Here is a 19,616-nt window from a genome sequence, read left to right on the forward strand (position 1 = left end):
TGGGTCGAACACGGCCTCAACACCGTCCCTTCATCTGCTACCGGTCTGTCACCGTTTTATACTGTTTTTGGTTTTCAGCCCCCTCTTATCACCCTCCAGGAACGTGAAGCCCAAGTACCCTCTGCTCACCAGTCAGCCTTACGCTGCCAACGCATTTAGCGGAAAGCCAGACGAGCCCTCCTGGAGACCTCCGCAGCCTACGTTAAAGGGGCTAACCGGCGGAGGTCTCAACAACCCACTTATCAGGAGGGTCAAAAGGTATGGCTCTCCACCAGAGACCTCCCATTAAAAGTAGACTCACACAAACTTGCCCCCCGTTTTATTGGCCCTTTCCCCATATCCAAAGTCATCAACCCAGTTTCTGTCCGCCTATCTCTACCCAAGTCCATGAGAATCCACCCATCTTTCCACGTATCCAAGATCAAGCCCTTCTTGCCCTCCCGTTTTCACCCCGCCCCAGAAACCCCCCCACCCGCCCGGATCATCGATGGGGCACCCGCCTACACCGTACGTCGACTCCTCCGTTCCAGGAGATGGGGCCGAGGAGTCCACTATCTGGTCGACTGGGAGGGATATGGCCCAGAAGAACGCTCTTGGGTCCCCTCCTGTCACATCATCGACAAGTCCCTCATCAAAGACTTCCATCGTCTCCACTCGGACCAACCTCGGGGCGCGTCAGGTGCCGCGCCTTAAGGGGGGGATCTGTCACAGTTTACACTCTGTTTTTCCTTTTATTTATCACTCTGTTCACTGTTTGATATTCTTCTCTGCTCCTCTGGTATTTTAACTGCTGCTTCTGACAGCCTGCTGCATGTCACACCTCTCTCTCTCTCTGATTACTGCTGATGGTCTCCACCTGTTTCTGGGTGTATTTATACTTCCTGCTTTCTTCACTCTTTGCCAGATCAACTGCTTGCTTTTGTCACAGTTATCCAGCGTTTCCATAGTCTCACAGCTCTTTGTATCTTGACCCACGCCTGTTTCCTCGACCACGCTTTTTGCCTGCCCCTTTTGTACCTCAGCCCTTCAGACCTTGTTAATGACCTTTGCACGTTTTTGGATTTCGCCTTCGCCTCTCCCTTTTGGTACTGTCGCCTTTTCGGATCCCGTTAATGAACTCTGCTCGTCCTCGACTACGCTTCTGGATTCTCCTTGGTCCCTGCAGCTCTGTGTCTCTGCTGAGCAGCCCCCGACAACAAGAAAGGTTAGTGTTTTTCCAGACCGTCTGTATTCAGATAACTGTTGTTATTCTGTCAAAACACTAACCTCTCCTCTGTATCGTTTTAGACACAGTTCCAGCTCTGGACCCGAACCATCAGAAGCTGTTTATTCATTCAATAAACATTTTAAAACCATTCTGAGTTTGTGTGTGGGATCCTCTGCCATCAGATCCTTGACAGAAATTTCATCCCTGCCCCCTCCACAGGTTCAAAGGGATGATTACGGAGGGCTTCCAGCACCAGTGAGAGATCCCACAAAGGTACCAGAGGCCTAGAAACCGGCAGCTTACGTCGTGCCCCTTTCATGAAGCGACACACTAACGGGTGCTGTCCAATGGATTTGTCGCCAAAACCGATGTGACAAGCTGAAATAGCTGCCAAATAAACTTTGATAGTGGAAAAAGCCTTCCCCTTTTCCAGTAGATTCTGTAAAAAAAACAGAGCACATCCACAAGAGAGCACTGGAAAGGAATGACATGCTTCTCCCCACACCATTCTTCAAAAACTCGCCATGTTCTACTATACAGATAACGCGTAGAGGGGGCCCTCGTGTTCTGAATTGTATTAATGACCTGGGGGAAGACCAGCTAGATTTAGATTCCACCTTTCACGGGCCAGGCCCAGAGAGCCATGCGGTCTGGGTGGGGGTGATACATTTCTCTCCTGGCTTGGGACAGAAGGTCCCTGTGAACAGGAAGAGGCCATGGTTCCCCTGACAGCATCTGAATAATTTCTGCCACCCAGGGCTTGGATGGCCACCATGGGGCCACCAAAATTAAAGACCGGTCCTGTTCTCTCACTCTGTTCAATGTGGGAGAAATCAGGCTGAGAGGTGGGAATGCATACAGCAGCATGTTTGGCCACGGGTGAGCTAGAGCATCCACCCCTAGTGGAGCATCTGTGTCTGACAGGGAGAAAAACAGCAGGCAGTGGGTGTTTTCCCATGAGGCGAAGAGATCTATGATGGCCGTGCCGTATCTCTGCCAGATCTCCATACAGAGGGTTGCCCCTGGACAACAGATCTGCTCCTCTGTTCAGAATTCCTGCCACATGAGTTGCCCGGACTGACAGGAGTCTGGTACTGCTCCATAAGATTAACTCTCGGGCCAGTCTGTGCAGCTGCTGGGCTCGTGTCCCGCCCTGACGGTTGATGTAAGCCACCTCCGTTGAATTGTCTGTCTTCACTAAGACATGACGGTCCTTTAAATGGGGCAGAAAATGCTTTAAAGCTAGGAAAACTGCCTGCAGTTCTAGCACATTTATGTGAAGGCGTGATTTTGTCTGTGACCACACACCGTTCACTGTCCTGCCCATCATTGTGGCCCCCCATCCTCTCAGGGATGCATCTGTTGTGATGGTGACCCTGGATGTTACTGCTCCTAACTGAACCCCAGTGCTGAAAACCACTGGGTCCCTCCATGGATGCAGAGCCATCATACATGTTGCAGATACTTTCACTCGGTGATGTAAATGACGACAAGGGCATAAACTCAGTGATGCGACCCATCTTTGAAAGTCCCTCATCATTAAAAGACCCAGTTTTACCACCGTAATTACTGAGGCCATTAATCTGAGCAGGCGCAGACAAAGTCTGAATGAGACGACTCTCCCCTGCTGGAAGCTCGTGATGCACTGAGAGAAAGATGTTATCCTCCTCTCTGTCAGCCTCACATGATAAGAGAGGGAGTCTATCTTTAGGCCCAAATATTCTGTATTTTGTTTGGGCACTAAGCAGCTCTTTGTCCAGTTTATTCTGAATCCCAGGTCTGTTAAATGTTTTCTTACTGCCTGGGAGTCGCTGATTGCTTGCGCCTGCGTGTGGGAACATATCAGATAATCGTCTATATATGAGAGGATTCTGATGTTGCGCGCCCTCAGGGGGGCCAGCTCTGCTTCCACGCACCTGCTGAACACCCGCGGAGCTAACGAAAGTCTGAATGGGATCGTTTGAAATTCGTAGGTTTTGTCCTGAAAGGCAAACCTGAGAAATTTTCTGTGTGGTGGATAAATTGCAATATGAAAATAAGCGTCCGCCAGATCTATTGTGATAAACCAATCTGCTGGACAGATGGATCGACAGAGTGCTTTGTGTGTTAGCATTCTGAACGTATATCTGCGTAAGTGTCTGTTTAGTACACACAGATCTAAAATGGGGCGGAGGGAAGTACCGTCCTTTTTTGGAATCAGAAAATAGCGAGAATAGAAGCCTTGTTGCGCTTCCTCGTTCGGTATTACTCTGATCGCTCGTTTGTTTAAAAGGGAGGAGATCTCTTCCTCCAAAATGTGAGCTGAATCTCCACTGGCTACAGAGGAAACAACTCCGTTGAATGTGGGTGGCTTCACATTGAACTGAAGTCTGTACCCCCGGGAAATTGTGGTCATAACCCATGGTGAAACTGCGCATGCGCCCCACTTTCTCACTCACTCTGCGAGCGGTGACGTCACGCTCTTGCCACAACAGGTCTCTGCTCTTTTCATTGAAAGAGCAGGGGCGCCCTCTGTTGGGCAAGAGCTTATATAAAGTTTCATGTTTTTGTTTTATTGTGGGGAGCATTCTGCCCTTAGCAACGTGCTTGGCTGCAGAAATGCATTTTTTAATTTTTATTGTTTTCCCCTGAACAAAATGAGGCATCTTGGGGCACTGGTGAGTGTTTGGTGACACTGAGCGAGTGCTTTTGGGTGCGTGATGCACATTCAGTGCTTGGTGACACTGTGTTTTCTGCCTCACAGTCCCCTCTCTCTGAACATGAGAGGGCTGAACAAACTGAACTTCTGTTGAACTGGGAACTGCAGGAGTGTGTGAACACAGGCAGGTTTCCTCTACTGCCAATTTCCTCCTTTTCGCTGGAGGTGGAAAAGGTGGGGTTGTTAGGTCGTCCGCTTTTTCTTGCACTCGCTGGGGTGGGATGGATGTTTTCTGGCAGCTGCTGCTGCGAAGAAGTGCTTGCCCCAAGGCCTTGGGTTTTCTCCTTTGTTTTGCTGGTTAGGGTGACCAGCTGCTTATCTGGGTGTGCTAGAACCACCCTGCTGTCCCCTTGCTGCTGCTGCAGCTGCTGCAAACCCGGGTCTTGGACCTTGAGCCGGGTGGGGGTTCGGCTTGCGTGGCACGCAGAGATTAAAGGCCTCACCCTCTTGTTTTCTAAGGGTGCTCGTCTCCCTCATCTTCTCGAAAGCTGGGCTGAAGAGACCTTTGGTCGGGTCGTAGGCTGCGTCCATCACCTCCGCTTTCTGGGAGTCCTCCAGGCCTGACAGGTTCAGCCACAGGGCTCTCTCTCCTGCAACAGCAAGTCCCATTACGCGGCCGCTGCCCTGGACAGCTCCTCTGGATGAGCGTAGGATGAGATAGTTAACAACACAAATTTCATCCCACAGAGCGGGGTTAGGTGACCCCGAGTCCAGCTGGCGGCCCATCTCCTCCAGGATCTCTGCTTGATATGCTGACAACAGAGTGACATCATTAAGAGAACATACAGACTGTCCAGCATATGTGTACATTCTCTGATAAATGGACGCCGTGAGGCGGTCCGATTTAGCTGGGAGAGAAATATTAGTAGAGGCTGAAACAGACCTGCGGTTGGGGTGGAGGTGGTACGCCACTGAAGGTTCCACCGCTGGGGATTTGGTAAGCCCCAACTCCTCCACCCCCTGTATTTCCAGCTTGGAGCAGCCCTTGGTGGGGAGCCTGCTCCTAAAAGGGCTTGACCAGTAACGGCTCATTTCCCTCATACAAGCTGGGACAGCTGGTAAAAGCTGTTTGCTTGGTGTGGAGGCTGGTGGGAGCCTCTTACCATCAAACATGTCTTGTTCCGCCCCCCCCCTGCATCCTGGGTTGCAGGCCAGGGGATGTTCAGCTTTGACGCTGCTCTTCTGCAGACATCATACAGGTCACTGTCCACCGGAGGTGCCATCCCAGCCCCGTTGGGTGGCCTCGAGTGTGGGACCGGGAAAGTAGAGTCATCCTCCTCTTCCTCCATCTCGTCCATGTCGAGGAGATCGGAGTTAGCGTCGCCCTCCGTCTCCTCCTGACCTGTTTCAAAAACCCCTCCATCTACCAGCCCATCGAAGAGTGGCGGCATGACCGGGGACTCCTCTTCCATCATGTCCACCCAGCACGTGGTGGCTCGCGTCTGATGGTCGTCACCTGTTACCATAGTTGCGGACAGGCACGGGTTCTGGCTGTTCGTAACTGCCACTCTCAGCCTCCTTTCTAGGATTTTTTCTGGCATGGAGGAGCAGTGTTGACATGCCTGAGGGTTCGCCAGTGACGTTTGTGCGTGTTTAGCGCCCATGCATATTATGCACATTGGGTGAGGGTCCCTGCCTGAAATGGAGGCCCCGCATGACGAGGGGCACGGGCGGGATACAGCCTCTTTGGCCTTAGGTTCCGACCCTTTGGTGGGGGTGGGTGCCATTGCCATAATGATAAAGGAACTAGTTTGTCGTGACACGTTAACTGTTTGTCGCTAAAGCTAGCCGCGGGATTAAAACCGGGCTAACAGCTAGGCTAAAAAAACGCTCGTCGTAACACGTTAGCTGTAATGGAAAGCCTCTAAAGGTACCAAGCTAATGCTACCTCTAAAGGAAAGCTAGCTCGCCTTGATGCGTTAGCTTGCATTACACTTGCAGCCACTCGATTAGTTAAAACTGAGTAGTGGGAACAGCTCGCCTTGACACGGTCACCGCTCCCAAATGTAACAAAGTTACTTCTTGCGAAGCACCAACTTACTCAACACGGTTCGAGCATACATCAGGAACTGCGTTCGGCAACGTACTCCTTTACAGGACGCCTGAGAACTGTTTAGCAGCTTACCTAGATAGCCTGATCATGCTGAGGGAGCTTGTTGTAGTTTCTCACGGGAAGAAAGCGAGAATGAGTAGGAGGTGGTCGGTTGACTGTGGTGTCATGGTGGGGGCAGAACCCTAAGCACAGCTAAACCGGTCTGTCTTTTGACAGATGTAATGTCATTGGAGCTTCTGTAGATGGTCACGCTGGAGCGTTTCCCATAGTGAAACACTGAACAAAGTTAGAAAAAGAACCTCCACTGTCATCCCTCCATGCAGAGCCATGGAGGATGAGAACCCTCTGGTGGAATGCACTGAGATTCTCTGGAGGATCCAGTCCAGATGAACTGTAAGCTTCAGAAATAGCCCCACATAACCAGTGTGAGAGGTGCTGGGTGGATAGAGGACGTCCTGAAGAGCTGTCCCAGTAACGCACGAACATACTCTGAAAACGGCGCAGTGCGGCCATGTGTGCCACGTAACATGAAAAATGCGCGCATGGGACAGAAGGATGTGAGATGTTGCTTCCTCCTCAGAATTATGAGGAAGAGGATAAAACCCATCCAAGGTTATCACTCTCGATCTGAATGAGCTTGTGATGTTTTTCAGAGCAGGGTTAAAACGCAGTACAGCTGAACTGCCATCAGCTTGAATTCTGAGACATGAGGGAGCGACAGAGAGAGCAAACAAACACTCACTCTCTTTGCCGACGTCAGAACTAAGAGCAGGGCTATTTTAATAACAGAATTTAAATGAAACATGATCTAAAAGCTCAGAATGAGCTTTGATCAGAGTGTGCAGGACCATCATTAGGTCTCACTGTGAAGCTAGTGGACGTGACACCGGTCTGTGTCTCCGTACACCTTTCAGGAAATGCTTCATCAACGAGTGATTAAGAACTGTTCTGTCACCGAAGCCCTCATGACAGTAAAAAATAACTGCAGCATAAGTTTTAGTTGTGCTGAATGCTAGATCTCTGTCTGTCTGCTGCTACAGAAAGGACAGCATGCCACCTAGTGGCCATGAGATGGCCTCCACGCCTTTCTCTGTGCACCAGCGCTGAAAAACTGTCCACTTGATGTGTACAGCGTTGTGGTGGAAGCAGCTCGTGTGCCCTGAACGTACGCACCACATCCTGTGGGAGGCCCATCTTTTTTAAAACAGATCTGTTCAGCAGACAGACCCAAAGATGCTGACCTATTGCTGGGTAACTCCTGATCACTCTTCCTGCCTGGAGGAGAGCCCCCCCCCACCCCCCCACCGCAGCAGTTCCCACGGCCGACCCAATATCAGTCGCTACAGATTCGGGAACCACAGAGCGCAAATGTGTTCAGGAGCTACGAGGATGACTAACTGTTCTTCCTCCCGGGCCCAGTCCAGTGTCCATGATATCGACAGGACTGGAGGGATCGCATAAAGGAGCATTTTTGTCCATGGGCTGTGAGCAAAGGCATCCACTCCTAACGGTGGGTCGTCTCATGGGATCATTGAGAACCATAATTGACACTGGGCGTTCTCCCGTGTGGCGGACAGATCCACTGCTGCTTGGCCAAACCTGCTCCAAAACCCGAGAAACCAGTTCGGGATGGAGGCTCTAGTCTCTGTTGCAGGGTCTGCCCCTCGACATGATATTCGCTTGCTTGTTCAGGACGATGCGAATGTACACTGTTCTGATGGAGAGCAGGTTTTTGTGTGTGCCCAACACAACAGCTGTTTCGCGATGCATAACAGTTGGGCTCAGCGCATGTCTCCCTGACGGTTTATGTAAACTGTCATCACTTGTTGTCTGTGTGGATCAGAACATGCTGATCCCGCAAAAGGGGGCAAATACTGAGTCACGTTTCAGACCGTGAAACATTCTAGTACATTATGTAAAGCGACATGTGGTCCAGCCACTGTGCTCCCACTGCTTGGGGCAGACACATTCCTCCCAGCTTGACAGGAACACGTCTGTGAAAACTAAGACGTGTGACGTAGGATTGCTGATGGGAACTCCCTCTGACAGAATGAGGGGGTTTCCCCAGTGATTCAGATCGGTTCTCACAGAGGGGGGCACAAAGATAATCCACCTCTTCTGGCAGAATAGACAGAATCTATGCGCAGGCAGGCGAACCATCTCAGAAGGCGTCTCATGTGAAGTAGGCCCAGCGGAACCACGATGTGAGCCGCTGACATCGTCCCAGGAGTCGCATGACAGGCAGACTGTCACTATGCTGCAGGGTTTGACATGGAGGAGCTGAGCTGATAGAGCTTCGGCTCTCAGCTGTGATAAATGGGCTCTCATTGTTGTTGAGTTTGTTCCACTTCCAGATAAACAATCATCTGGGATGGACAAACGGAAGCTTTTCCCATTTTATAGAAACCCCAGGTTTAGCAGGTGTAACACTAAAGTTTTGGTCTGTGCGACAGCTTTCTAACTGGACCGAGCTAATAAGAGCAGATTGTCCAGATAAAAATAATTCTCATTCCTGCCATGTGTAACAGAAGTATCAGAGCTGTCTCCACGGATTTCGAGAATGTGCGTGGGGTGTTTCAGAATGATGGAAATGTGAAAATATGCGCTCTTCAGATCTATGGAGGTGAAAACCAGTCGTTCTGGTGAAGTTCTCCAGCAGCTGTTTGTCAGCATATGGAATTGTCTCCCCATGATCGAATTGCTGAACATGAACAGGTTGAGAATGGTCTCATCCCTCAGTTTTTTTCTCAGAACCAGGAAGTAGTGGGAGGAAAAAAAACTATATTTTCTTCTCCGTTGGGAACTCTGGAAATCACGTTTTTTCGTCAGAAATTCCTGAACTTCTGACTGGAGAGACGAGCTCTGTTCTGGAGAAGACAGAACCGTCTCTATAATCCCTCTGAACGGTGTGGGTTGAGCTGCGAACTGCAGTGTGTAACCCCTTCTGATCAGACAGTCCATCCATCTGTCCAGGGAACACACTTGCTGCCACTCTGAGTAACGCTTGGAGAGCAGGCACTCATTTAAGTTGTGTCATGTTTCTCATGAACGCCAACCAGATTAAAAAATCCTTACTGCCATCGCTCGCTCCGGAGATTCTCCGGGGGGGGGGGGGGGGGGGGGGGGAAGGAGGGCTCCGACAGAAAAAAGGGCTGTATGTGTGCCATTGTGATGAGCTCAGGCTGTGGTCTCACATAGAGCTGAGGTGAGCCGGCACTCACTGAAAAGAGGCGTGAGCGTTTTCTGAGTGAGATGCCATTTCGGTGGAGGCTGCAGCTGTCATGGAGAAACACGTTTACTCCCGCTGCACTGCGAGTGGGCAGAAAACAGCAAAAATTAAAAACGGGCTCTGGCTGAAAAACGAGGGATTTTAACAGACTCGGTCTGCTGAAAAAACATAATTTTAGCTGACGTGGCAGACGAATGTTTTGTGATAGTTACTGAACAGCGGTGCCATTTAAAACGCTGTTTAGAAGTTACTGGCTCATTCTGTGTGGGGAATGTGTGAAGAGAGACAGCTGTGAGCTCAGCTGATCTGACAGTCTCAGATGAAAAAACTTTACTTCCAGAGGTGTTTCTGTTTTATATCAAAAAACATACATCATCAAAAAAAAACACATACCTTCCCCTCAAGGATCTGTTACCTGGTGGCGGGGGCGGGCAAAGGAGTGGGGCGTGAAGTCACTGCCACAGCTGTGGAGCGCCTCTGCTGCTGTTGCTGGCCAAGGCGGTCCCTCCAGCAACCAGAGGGGCGAGAGGAGGACTATGCCATCACCAGATGATTTACAGTCTCTGAGACCTCCTTGGACCTCTGCTATTTCTCATGGATGATCCTGAAGTTGACCCCGAACAGCACCCCTGGGGTGATGGGGCCCTCCTACAGGTCTTTCTGCAGCCTCTTGGACAAGGATGGCAAGAGGTGGAGCCAAGTGGTCGTCTGGATCATGGTCATCCAGGCAGCGATGCGAGACAGGCAGACCGCAAAGGTGGCACATGTTTAAGACGACATCAGCAGCTTTACAGAGAGTGAGCTCTTTGTCTCCTCCAGCAGGTCTGCTTCCTCCAGCCTCTTAGAGATGCTGTAGGCCAGCAGGGCGATGTTGTTGTTCGCTGCAGCCGTATGGAATGTGCACTGGTGAGCTCGGTTGGAGACCTTGTCAACATCTAGTCATGCTTCCCTGGAGGGACAGGTTGCTGGTCCATCCTGGAAGATTTTGCCCCAAGTGTCACCACCAGGCTTGGCCCGGGGGGGGGGGGGGGGGGGGGACAAGAGGAAAAAAACACAAATTGATAAAACCCTCCACTCTGGAGATGGAGGCAAAGGTGGAGACGGATGTCTTCAGCTTGAGGGGCCCAGCTACAGCCTCGTTCCAGTGTGACATCACAGCTGGACAGCGAGGCCAGATGGGGTCAGGGCGGCGAGCTGGGGCGGAGCCAACCTTGCCATCAGATCATCTGATCAGGGCGGAGGGAGGCGAGGGACAGAAAGTCCCTTGTGTTAACATCCTCCCAGATTATGCCGGGCAGCTCCGCCGACGGCTGGGAGCGGTGTGGTTGCCGACGTGGGAAGATCCGAGGTGGCTGAAAATCTGCTCAGCCACTCGACTTCTGTCACTACTTTCTCCAGGAGGGAAGGGGCAGCTCCGCCTTGCCTTTCTCGGAGGATTCATTCGATTCACTGCGTGAATCTGCGTCAAAGAAGGCAGTGGCGTCGTCCCGCGCATAGTGTCCCGCCACAGAAAAAAACACTCAGCGGAGCTGCTGCCAACAATGCCTTTTTCGAGGGAAACATCCGATTCACCTTGAGAAAAAAACACGTTAGAAAAGGCGGTGGTGTCGTCTAGCAAGTAGCGGCCCTCCACGGAAAAACATTCAGCGGGGCTGCTGCTAATATCGCCTTTTTGAGGAAATCATTCGATTACCGCGGGGGAAAAAACATTAGAAGCGGCGATGGCGTCGTCCAGCAGGTAGCGGCCCACCACGGAAAAGCGCTCCTCGGCACTTACCTTGAACAAGGCTGCTCGTCTGCTTCTCCTCGGGGAGGAAGAGCTCACCGGGATGGCAGGAGGTTGGCGTGGCGGAGACCCAGGCATCCTTAGCAAAGGTTGTGCCGGTCAAAGCTGGACAACTTTTCCTTCTTTGTTCTTCTGACAGTGCTAGCTAGCTGGCTGAAGAAAAAATGGGAGCCGATTATCCGGTCTCACCATAATTTATACGGACCGGGGATGAGGCCCACACAGCAGGTGGGCGTGGACTAAAGTTTTCAGTGCTGCGCTGGGCGCCTAGGGATAAACCCGCTAGTGACAGTCTTAAAGGGCAAAGCCTATACGAAATAGAACGATAATTTATTCAACAGAATAAATAAATGCCCTGTGGACAGTGCACATTACGCACAGAAACGTCTCCAATCTCTACCCAGCGTGCGCACACTTAAGCAGGTGTCTGAACTCCTGCTAAATTTCAGACATAATAAATTTTAAAAAGCTTACTGTAAAAAATAAATAAAAAAATACAAAGATAGAAATGTTTGATGTGTTATTCACATTATACGTCACGTTTCAAAACAACGGCGCTAATTTGTCAAAATAACAACAGCGATCAAAATGTCAAAAAGACAGTCCAATTTACTTTAATAAAAAATGGATGGATGGATGGACAGACGGACGGACGGATGGACGGACGGACGGATGGATGGATTGATTGATTGATTGTCCTTAGTTGGACAACAGAGAATCGAAGCCTTCAGAATCAGATGCTTCCAATGGTTCCACGAGACTGGAGCAGGAACGGAGAAGAGTTCAGCTGAGAACCGTGAAGTGAGGGGAGGGAGGAGGGGGGTTTAGGACACCTGACAGAATCAGATTTACTTATTCACACACAACCTGCTGTTCTTCTCCAAAATAGTAATTTTATTGTGTTTACAAATGTAGGTAAATTTTGATGTATAACAACCCGTTAAAATACACCAAAATGCAGGAAATGGCATCTCTGTTTTTCAAAATTTTCTGTGAGAGGATCCATCTGTTTGCCTAGGAAGTCCGGTTCATTTGGGGAGGTGCGAATGCGTCATCGAACTCTGTCACGGACCAAAAAGACCCACCTAAAAACCTAGGTTTTGGTCCGGTTGAAGAAAACTGTAGCGCGGTTCGAGTGCAGTGTGAATGCAAGCAGACCGGAGGCTGCTCCAAAAGCAGGTAGTGGACTACAGCACAGGGCAAACACACACGCATTTCTCTTACCTCATACGGAGCCATCAGCTGCCTTGTGTGTAAAACAACATTCTCCATGGTCTTCTGCCTCATCTTTCACTCATGCTGAGTCCATTGTTGAAAAATTACAAGAGAACTCCTAAAACCGCTACAATTTGACACCACTCGTTTTTGTTTTCTTCAGAGGTTCAGAGTCTTCTTCAGTCTTCTTCAGAGGTTTTTGTCGTTTCTTTCAGTAGTTCTTGGTGCAGCACCACCACAGGCGAGTGGGGGAACAAGTTGGATCAATAGGTTGGCTTGACTGCACAGTGCAGTGCAAACCGCACCATCATATGTAAACAAAATGTTATGAATATTGGTCCTCAACCAAACCGAGTCTACCAGACTATCAGGTGTGAAAACAACCTAACTCAGAGGTTGTAGGGTGCTGTCACCGTGTGGCAATCAATGGTTCAACTCAGCCTTAAGTAGGGTAGAAGTTTATCAGCTGCATAGGGAACAACAGTGAGTGCTCAGCACTACCCACTCAGCTCCTGCAGAAAGCTGAAAGATGGGAAAACAACCAACAAACAGGAATCCTAACAGTTCTGAACAGTGATAAACTGCTGTTGGGCTACAGAAATGAATGTAAGTCAATGTAGTGTCCTAATAAATAAAGAAATATGGACTTCTGTTTGGGTGGCACAGTTGGAAGAGCTGTGGACTTTCAGCAAGAAGGTTGCCAGATTGAATCCAGGCCCAGGACCTTTCTGGGTGGAATTTGTATAGTCTCCGTGCATGTGTGGGTTTTTTCCCGGTACTCCGGTTCCCTCCCACAGACCAAAACATGTATGGTAGGCTAATTGGTAATTAAGTTGTTCCTAGGTGTGAAAAAGTGAATAGTTGTTTGTCTCCATGTGTCCCTGTGATGGACTGGAGACCAGTCCAGGGTGTCCCCCGCCTCTCGCACAGTCGGTGTCAGTTTTATTTATATACGTAAAAACAACCATGTTGACCAAAGTGCTCCACAAATTGCAAACCTAGCAATAAAATAAATGTAAGTGTGAGGATTCAGTTTTTGTTTGGTGTTTGGCCTATAATTTTTCTTTGTTTTTCTGGCGAGATGAGAGTTTGGATCCCACACAGGTGGGACCAGTTAGGGCTTATTGCCTCCAGGGTATTTAGGCAGAGCTGATCCAACACTTGGCAGTGATCTGTTTGCTCTCAGCTGGTGAAGTTCTCAGCTTGTGTTTTGCTAAAACGTTTGACGCCTGGTTTAGTTTAGAAAACAGAAAACTTACCTTTGCTGACTCTCCAGGTGAATTGTTGTTTTTTCGGTCCATGATGAGTTGTTTCCTGGTATATTGCTCCTGTGTTTTGATTACCATTGTCTCAGTTGAAACCTTCAAGGTTGGATATTCAGCTCTGTCATCTGCTCGTGCCTGCCTGCTCTCTTCAGTCTCCACTGCTCTTTATCACTCACCTGTTCCTGTGGAACCTCCTGCCGCCTCCAGTGTGAAAATTTGTTTATAGGTGGGATTTAAAGTGAGTCCTGCTGGACATGAACACCAGTGACCCCCCGTAACCCAGAAAGGAAGAAGCGGGTAAAGATAGTGGATGGATGGAGCGCGTGTGTGATGTCAGGCTGATATGTGGTTTACATTAGTTCTTTTTGATGTCTCCATCAGAGGCCTCTCTCCTCACTACTGTTTGATCTGCATCAATCTGGTCCTGATCACGCTGCCTTTTGTTTACATTCAAACAAACTTCTCTTTCTGCTTGTTTCTTTAACCCCCTGCTCACCTGATCTACTCTGTGTGTGTGTGTGTGTGTGTGTGTGTGTGTGTGTGTGTGTGTGCAGGTTTGAAAGTTTGTTTTCTCAGCAGACATACAATCTGATGTCATGTTTTTAAATTAATATTCTTCAGATTTTCACTTATTTTAACATGGGTTTAATTCCTTTCAACAAATCTTTTTCATTAAGGGGGGAGCCCCCCCCCCCAGTCCAATCCTTACATGTTTGTAAGATCCTGATTAGAGATTATGAAGGCAAACTCTTGAGTTGGAGTCGAATTTTGAACAAACGCTTTGATCCCCTGCCTCACCAAATGTTTGAAGGCAAAGTCCACATGAGATTTTCTCCCACTGACTGTGATTTTATTTGATCCGTTTCCCTTTATCAGTCTGTGAGCACAGTAATGTACACAAACAACCCTTTAGTCTTTTATTTCTCCCTTTCTCATGAGCTGCATTGGTTTACATATGATGTATGTATGTATGTGTGTGTATGTGTGTGTGTGTATATATATATATATATATATATATATATATATATATATATAATATACACATCACATCATTATATTGCATTTCAGGTAACTTTGCTGTCTGCAAACAAAGGAAACACAAAGGATATCTAAAATTCCAGTTTATTGAATCTAAATTCTTCAAAATAAAGAATGGCTTGATATAAGGAACTCATTTACAAGAGAGACCTGATTTTAACAAAGCGTGATAACAACAGTAGACAACAATAGACAATCATAAAAAGCAAACAAACTGAGAATAAAAAGTGAAAATAAAATGGCATTTAAAAAAAAAAAGAAAAAGGAAAAAAAAAAGACCATTTAATCTTTTAAGGACCATCCAGGGAAAAAAACGTTCACATAGGACCCAGTTTTGCCAAGGACACTTAAATAACAAGATGCTCCACAAACTTGGGTGAATAATTTCTGCACAAGCTGCAAAGTCTGTGGTTTGGCCAAATTACACAAAGTACATTTTCAATTACCAAGCTAACTCTGGTAATGGGCAAACAATAAATGAATAAAGGAATAAAAAGCCAAATTATTTGTCAAATTTGTACATTTCACAAAACTGTAGTTCAGCCATGATCTTAAGTTTTTGGTACAGATCTTTCATGAATCACAAACTGTGATTTTAATATTTGCAAATACATTGAATAAAAGTGTTTTTTGTTGCAGGTTGCAGGAAGATTGCCCCAAATTTAAAGTTTATCCATTGGGCTCTTTCCTTGCAGGTCATATATATGAGGAAAGGCCCCAAACGTGGTTTCAGGTTAGAGGCGAGTAGATTGCAGGCAGAACCAACTTTAATCACTGTCTCAGTCTAAATCATTTAAATGTTTTAATATTGGCTCAGAAAAACATTTTTTTTATTTTGATCAAAACTAACCAGTAAGAGTTAATGAAAAGTAGAGAGTCCCAAACTTCCAGCTGAAAGATAATCTATAAGAGCAACATCAGCAGGACCCTCTTCCTCATCACTGGATTGTTCTACAGTGTGTTCACTGTGCTGCTGATTATCCGTGCTGCTGATTTCTTACCTTAAGCTGCTGTATTCATACCCATCTGCTCAGACTCATGTTCAGGCTGCTGTTTAATACACCACATTATATTACATTATGATTGTTTAGCATATAGCTTAGATCCTTGTATATTGTTTCTTTTATACAAAGTACTTTATATATTTGCTATTTTGGGGTATAACTGAGACCTTGGGTACACAATTTCATTCCACCTCATGCACCACGAGTGATGTGAGTGACAAAGTCACCTTGAACCTTACAGTGGTTCTCTTGGTCTGGATCATTTGGATTTTGTCTTTCTAGCACCTTTCTTCACCTTTCTGACGACCTCTGCCATGATTGAAACCCTCAGAAGCAGCTGGTCGTTGTGCTACTGCAGAACGAGTTGAGAGCAAGGCCTCAGAAAGAAAGACCATCAGAGCTGCGAGAAAAGTCTACATTTGATTAAAGCAATGCTGTAATTGTGAAAACGCCATCAGTTGTGAGCTTGAGCTTACATCAGGATGCCATCAGGAGTTGTTCCCTTGGGGGGAAAAGTCCTGCTTTGGACAGACTTCAATGAGTAGCGTGTCATTGAAGCTGAAAGGAAAAGTCAGAAGTGTGTGTGTATGTGTGTGTGTGTCCATTCACAAAATAAGAAAATTTTAAAAAATCTGAACATGCTGTAAACAAATTATGTCCATCTTTCTGATGATCAGTTTTTTTTTTTTTTTTTTACCAGAAATAACAATGTTGTAATAAAATTGTATAAAACACCCAAATCATATGTAGTGATATAAAAAAAAAATACAGTAATATGTAAATGTGTTGTCTGTTTAGACGACTTGCGTGAACAAAGTCATAAAAGTTCATGTAAATCAGATCAAACCACATAAGCTGTTTTAACGAGGGCCTCTAAAAGATGTCAAGTATGACTGAAACACAGTCAAAGGTTTAGATGAATCAAATCTATTAATCAGTTAATCGGTTACAGGCCCATTGCTGGTCTGCATGTGAATCCTGTGCTTTGACTGTTTGTTGTTTGTGATTATTTTATGACCCAGAAACATTGCAGGGGACACCATTTAGCTTTTCTGATTCCTTTTTTTTGTAGAGTAAAAGGAAAGTGGAATGCTTTGTTTCCAATATGTATTTTCTTCTTTCGCCTCCATGCTTGTCTCTTCCCTTGCTTCTTCTTGCAAAGAGTCATGTCTAAAGCTGGCAACACAAAGTTAAATTTAGAGTTATTCAAAACAAAAGATGATGGATACAGGAGAACCATGAGCTGAGGCTCAGACTGTGGTCTGTTGTAGCGTGATGGATACAAAAACATAATTAAGGCTGTGTTAGCAGGAGCTTTTGTTTGTATGATCGTTCCTTCATTTGTTATAAGAACCAGAAGACAGAGCAGAGGGGGAAAAATGATGGAGAATCTGCAGCAATGTGCTGCAGTCTTTAATTCAGATTGTTTTATTGCTCTCCAGTCTCCGACATAAAACATGACGTTGTACTCATGTTTATTAGGAGCTTGTCGCACAGTGTGGGCTGCTCTGAACTTCTAAAAACCCAGAAAGCTCAAAGGCTGTCGGCGCCTTAAGACCCATTAATACTAAAAGCTGCAGAGATATGATGAAATTCCTCCTCCCAACACGGTAATTCAGCTCAGGGAACATATATCTTCCCGTACGGCTGCTTGTACTCCACCCAGCTCTGGAGGACTCGCGCACTGACAAACAGACACTAAAAATGAAGAAGAGTCAGAGTGGGAAAATGAATGTCGTAACAGGATGAAAATATAAAACGTGGATGAGGGAGCCAAGACAACATGCAGACGTGGAGCCAAACACCGAGAAAAGACACGCGAGTGTGTTTAGAGGCTCATACATGAAGCAGGTGAGAACATGACCAAGGACACGTTACTGTCTCCTCCTTGTTTGTCCTGATTACATGTGTGGACGCCATGGCAACCACAATGCTTACTGTCGTCTGCAGCCACGTGTGGCTGCGGCCATGGTTTGGTGGCCAAATAGGTTGACGCACGTGCACAGTCATACATGTTTTGATCAAACAAATTATCTCACATCGTCAAGAAAGGGAACCTTTTGTGGCTATGATTGTTAGCAAAATATCTAATACTATGTTAAACTCTCACAATCATTAGATGCACTTCTACAACATATTGAGTCAACCCAATGGCTGCCACAGGTAATCAAGCTCCGAAACCAAAAAATATATATTATAACTTAGTCAGTTTTTTAAAATATTGCATTTAAATTTGGTGTGGTGGTAGCTGAAAGTCGTCACCAACACAAAATCTGAGCTTCAACAGATCACACAAGGCAATTGTGTAAAACTCTGGCAACCAAAGCGATGGGTGATAGGCATTCCTTCAAGGAAGGCTAGTTTTATTTTCCCAAGACCACCAGTCTGACTGTCATGTAATGACAAAAATATTCAAAGCGAGTAAAATTCTTTCCATGTGTCGCAGAACCTATATGGTACAAATTAAGCAATCACTTCATGATTAAGCAATCTGTTTGAGTCAGAACCTCAGCTTCTCAGTGTTTAAATCACGGCTGTCAGTCACCTTACCACGTCTCTGTAATGAAAACCACACAGCAGAGGACCGAGCGCTGATTAGACTGGATATAATTAGGTCATAGGATTTTGAGATAATGAAAGTCAGCGTTACTTCACTGTTGTTCAGAGTGTTCGAGGTCCTGTGGGACCAAAGCGAGCCTGTTCAACTTTATTAGAGTGAGCAGACTCCCCGAGTCTGCTGCACTTTGAGCCTGGGAGAAAGACCCACAAACAGAGCCCGTAAACACAACAACAACAGCCGATTGTTTCTGGGAGTGGATGGATGAATGGAAGACAAAACTGAGCAGTGAATGAGTGGTCTGTTCTCTGATCCTCTGCTGTGTGGAGATTTGTTTCACACAGTGAAGAACTACTAATTCAAAAAAGATTGCAGTTTCTTATCCCCAAACAAATTAAAGTTAGGATATTTTAGAAGTTGGTTTATATAAAGATATGTCAGCAGTTAGTATCTTACCTGCAGCCAGTGGCGATTTTAGCCTCTTTTTGGGGGGTGCTCAAGCACCCCTACATTTTAACTCAGCACCTCTGAAAAATAAAGAAACCATCATTGGGATTTTGTAAAGAAGTTTAGCTCTCAAACCTTAGATTCACCAAAATATTTAATAATTTTAGAATAAATAATGACAGTCTTAAATGGGCCAGTAAAATCTATGATATTTTTGTGCACCAGTTGGATCCTCAGCGCCACCTGTCAATCGTTTCAGTACACTCTCGTCAGCAAGTGACCAATCAACGACCTCAATTCGTCCCGAAGGTAACGCCCCTTACCTACAGGAGCTGCACCCCTTTTCCTCTGACAACATTGTCAGGGTTTTGCATTATGAACACTTTGTCAGAGGGATTTTGTGACAAATGAGCAGAAAAAATGGTTGAACGTTGTTAGTGGGGATCAAGTAGTTCAGATAGTGTTACCCTGAGCGTTTAGAGAGTGAAATACAGTTTATTCAATTTACAAAACCTAAACTGAGTCTGGAAAAATGTAAAAGATAAAGATAAAGGCCGGTGGCCGACCTCATGAGCAGCTGAATACAACAGTGATAGACAGGAAGTACCTCACGTTCATCTGTACGAAGGTAACTGCAGGCAAATCTTTCATTTTCTGTCATAAATACATTGCACGCTTAATGATTAAAGGTTAATGCTTAAAGCTAGTTGTGCTTTGTTTTGTGTGTTTTAAATGAACGTGTATGTACTAACTTCTGGTTGCACGTTAAGTCTTTGTTTGCTATGATCCTTTAGAAGTCCTTTTTGTGACTGAGCTCCTCTTTTAAACACAATATCACCCTGAACACGCCTGAGGTCGTCTGATCTCAGAAGCCAAGCAGGGTCTTGCCTGGTTAGTACTTGGATGGGAGATCGCCTAGGACCACCAGATGCTGTAAGCTTTTACGCTTCTCACGAACCACACCGTGGGCTGCGGTGTTCAATCCAAGAGCCATTGTCAGTACTGGGGGCTAAGCAGCCCTAAAGTTCAGATCCTAGAATCGCCCCTGCCTGCAGCAGTTTAAAACAAAATAATGGGTTCATGTAAAACTTGTTAATGCATTGCAGTAGACCATGGA

This window comes from Nematolebias whitei, chromosome 3 (assembly GCF_014905685.2).
Source record: "Nematolebias whitei isolate Nwh7 chromosome 3, NemWhi1, whole genome shotgun sequence".
Taxonomy (NCBI): domain Eukaryota; kingdom Metazoa; phylum Chordata; class Actinopteri; order Cyprinodontiformes; family Rivulidae; genus Nematolebias; species Nematolebias whitei.